This window comes from Gigantopelta aegis, chromosome 4 (assembly GCF_016097555.1).
Source record: "Gigantopelta aegis isolate Gae_Host chromosome 4, Gae_host_genome, whole genome shotgun sequence".
Taxonomy (NCBI): Eukaryota; Metazoa; Mollusca; class Gastropoda; order Neomphalida; family Peltospiridae; genus Gigantopelta; species Gigantopelta aegis.
This window is the reverse complement of record NC_054702.1, coordinates 21406949-21411826: the sequence shown is the minus strand read 5'-3', so window position 1 is coordinate 21411826 and position 4878 is coordinate 21406949.

The window sequence follows — 4878 nt, the reverse complement described above, 5'->3', positions numbered from 1 at the left end:
TGTTCGCAACCGCACCGTCCTAATGCATAAATGTTTAACGACACCCCAACACAAAGATACACATCGGCTATTACGAAGCCAATCGCACAAACGAGCTATCTGCTGAGTCGTGCCCGTTTGTTCAGCACGTAGCTCGCTGTGCGCGCGTAAATGTCGCCGAGGTTTCCACGTCATGAACGAAAGAAATGTTTTATTTAACGACGCACTCAACACATTTTATTTACGGTTATATGGCGTCAGACATATGGTTAAGGACCACACAGATTTTGAGTGGAAACCCCCTGTCGCCACTACATGGGCTACTCTTCCGATTAGCAACAAGGGATCTTTTATTTGCGCTTTGCAGGATAGCACAAACCATGGCCTTTGTTGAACCAGTTATGGATCACTGGTCGGTGCAAGTGGTTTACACCTACCCATTGAGCCTTGCGGAGCACTCACTCAGGGTTTGATTTAATAATCCCACGCCTCGACTCTTAAATAGGAAGGTACGATTGTCGACAGTACTTTGTCAAGATCAAAACCGGTTTTAACGAAAGTATAGTACGTATCCTCAACCGAACGTTCTTTGTACAGCGCAAGAATTCTCATTTCATTTTTTGAGACGAACCCTAAAATTTCAAATCCGCAAACGCACCTGTTAACTGAAATTGACAACAGGCTGTCGTTTGTGGTTCGTCGAGCAATGGCCGCACAGGCAACGAATCGAGCGTATGCTTTTGACGTTCACCGTTCATAGCGAACACACACGAATGTTTTAAAAGTGCAATTGAACTTGTATTTCATATTTGTGCATGATATTATTATATGGTAACCAGACACTGTAACTTTAATAATGCATTAATAACTGGGATACCATAATATTTATTGGTGCCAAAACAGTCTCCGCAACATCTGTGGTTTAACTCGCTATTACATATTGCTGAAACTGCTTATTTATCATTTGAATGAATCAATCAATGTTTAACGACCATTGTATGTTTATCTGCTAAGCATGCAATTAATTTCTCTCGAATAATGGGTATCAAAAGAAATATGCCAAGGCAATGGCCAATATCCCCCTTGCCTCCTGCATCTAGTAATATGCTAGGTGCTTGGCAAAACCATTACAGAACGAAATCTCATTCACTATTTAAAATCCAACACGTTGATCGCCCACAGACGTTGCAATTGATGTCAACTATGTACCAGTTCTAATACCAGACAATAAAGATAATTAATTACCTGCAATTCTGTTCTGTTGTTAGCCCACCAAGACTGGAATTTATTTGTAACAAAGAAGGTAACATGCCTGTTAACCATTTCAGAAATAGAACTATCGATAAGCAAAATCACAATTTGTATACTGGCGGACATGGGCTTACAATCATACGAAAGACTACAAATAACTCAAATTGAAATAGTTTGTTTGGTTGTTTTGTTTAACGACACCACTAGAGCACACTGATTTATTAATCAGCTATTGGATGTCAAACATGGTCATTTTGACACAGTCATAGAGAGGAAACCCGCTACATTTTTGTTTCATTAGTAGCAAGGGATCTTTTATATGCACCATCCCACAGACAGGATAGCACATACCACGGCCTTTGATATACCAGTCGTGGTGCACTGGCTGGACCGAGAAATAGCCCAATGGAAACACAGACAGGGATCGATCCCAAACCGACCGCGCATCAAGCGAGCGATCTCAAATTGATTCAAGTGGGCGCATATACGTTTTAGGTCTGTCAGAAATTGTCCCCGCGTCATGTACGAGTTTATTATCGTTGTAGGTATTATGCAGTGGACATGCCATTTTCAGCACTTTCAAGGGTCGGATCAGTCCGTAATAAACGACACGGATATTCAAACATTTATATATGTTCATGTTCGGCATGGCAAATTCATTAACATTAAAAATGCCATGTAATGGATGAAATTCAAATGAAGAATATTTCAGCAAGAGACATGAATATTCTCATTTTGTCCTAAAAATGGCAGGATGGTCCATAGAAATTTTCTCCCAATATATTTCCCTTTCTAACATGTTTTTTAAAATAAATTGTTTATTGTTCCCAGAAACATAAGCAAGGTCAAGGTTTGGGATCTTGAATCATTGTTGTTCATGGTATAATATATGTGTGTGTGTTTGTGAGAGAGATCGTCAGACAGAGTATATATATATATATATATATATATATATATATATATATATATATATATATTCATTCTTAATAAACATTGTTTATATTTAATTACATTAATATATTGGAATTTCCATAGAAACACAGAAGCTGTGGAAGTTGTGTAGAATTTTCAATCGATTATTGATTTCGAGAGACTAATCATTTTATCTCCCAGCTGGTACCGATAATTAGGAAGTTGATTAAAATATTAAAATTAAAAATACTGCAATTTACATTCCAGGGACGGATTTTGGAGATTGCCAGTCCCCTGCCCCTTTGTCTCAAAACCTCTCCATACAATCCCTGCAATTAAACAAGTGTCCACGGGAAAACAAATCTATGCCATTTAAAAAACCTGAATATAGTTCAAGGCAAGAAGGTGTTGTGGAGAATTAAAAACTCCACGGCATTATCAGTTGCCGTGGGCAATTGCATGGGTTGCCCTACAAATATTATTTCTTCCTTGTATTTTCTACGACTATTCAAGCATCGCATGTCCTACCGTATCACAAAATCTAGTATCATCTCCATAATAATTCCTGCAACATATTTATTCTTGAAAATATGTCACGCACGATAATCCGTAAACAGTTATTAGTCTATAATGATGTACGACAACCTTATTATTTCAAAGCTAAAACTGTCAGTTTGAAATCGATTACGTCAATGTTCATTTAGGCCAGTCATTAACTTCGGTGATTTGTAAAAATAATTATTTTATTTTATTCTCTCATTGATTTTCGTCATGTTTGCTGTATTTGGTCTTCAAAACATATACGTATGATTATTACAACGTACAAGACCTTTTCCTACATTAATTAGAGAGAAAAGGGAAAAGAAACTCAATAAATCAACATAACTTATTCAGGCGACAAAAAAATAAAAAGAAAGGAGGACGATAACAAAAGAGTGGAATCGATAATCAAAACTATAAATATAGGTTTTGTTTAGAGCAATGTTCCAGTTACAGAAGCAGAACGAGTCTTCAGTCACATAAGAAGCTACAGGATTGATTGACGTTCTAAGGTGCAGTATTGTTATTATTATTATTATTATTATTATTTATCACTTTTCGGGGGGCACGACATAGCCCAGTGGTAAAACACTCGCTTGATGCGCGGTCGGTCTGAGATCAATCCCCGTCTGTGGACCCATTGGGCTATTTCTCGCCCAAGCCAGTTGAACACGACTGGTACATCAAAGGCCGTGGCATGTACTATCTTGTCTATGGGGTGGTGCATATTAAAAATGCCTTGCTACTAAAGGAAATGTAGCGCGTTTCCTCTCTAATACTATGTCAAAATTACCAAATGTTTACCATCCAGTAGCCGATGATTAATAAATCAATGTGTTGTAGTGGCGTCTTTAAACAAAACACACTTTTAGGGGAATTATTAATGTTTTCTTTTACACTATTTTAGAAACGTGTAAATGTTCACTAGATTTTTAATAATGGAAATAATATTGATGTACTTACCTTCGTTTGGAACCTAATAGCCGAACTTTATTTTTGTGCTGAGGTGTTGTTAAACATTCATTCAAAGTTTCACTACTTAAATCACCAACATAAAGTCATATTTCTTTCTGCATTGTTATTTATTATTATTTGTTGATTTATTATATTTACTTTTATAGCATAGGGTGTCACAAATTGTCAAGGCTTACAAACAAAAAATAAAGTACAAATATATATCGCGTGCCCCCCCCCCCCCCCCCGCAAAAAAATGGAATTGGCTAAAAAAAAATACAAATGTACTTGGACTGTAATGGTTTGCTATATAGATATTTACCACCTTCAGGGAAAATTGTACATCAAATATCGTTAAAATCGCAACATATTCAAACTTGGAAGTTAAAACATGCGACACAAAACGATATATAAATTTTATCTACTTTAAAGTTTGTTTACTGCACTGCACAGCATTCACAAAGGATAAACTAATGAAGAAATCATGTTGGAAGAAATCAGAAAATCGATTTTTTTTTTTTTTTTCATAGGAAATAACGTTCGAGGGCTGTCTACGAGCAACACGGTTGACATATGAACCACATTTCGAAGTAAGCAGAAGTAGATAACATTTTACTTGGCTTCTGTCGTTGCAGGTTTGACTTAATATTTGAAGCTGTTGCTATTTTAATATTTGACGTATGACCTATTGGCCTAAATGTGTCTCTGAATGTGTTAGGGGGTGGCACAAAGGAAGTTCATATAAAAATCACCTTTATTGAAATAGGCGTGTTCGAAACCCCAGAGGTATGTGAACACGTAAAACTGAAATATATGTAATTATAAACATTATAAAAATTTCAGTTTACCCCGTACCCTTGGGACAAATTAAGAAGTACGAGAATAGTTCAAAGTAAAAGTCAACAAAATATTTTAAAATGTCAATGACTAGTTTATAACGCGTATAATAATATACTATCTGAACCAGAAACATTTACCAGAAACAGAATTAGAATCTGAAAATGGAGTACATGTAGGTATAATTTAACACGAAGTTTAAAAATGATATTTCCAAACGGCAAGTATACACAAACGGCAAGACTGGGACAAAGAAAACTGGCAAATGAATTCTACCAACGAGCGACATTATTTATTAAACCTTATCATTTGAGTTCACAAATTAATCTCGTGTAGGCCTACAGTTTGAATGACCTTCCACCCTGACTTTGGCACCAGCCACACCTTCACCACTGACATTATATA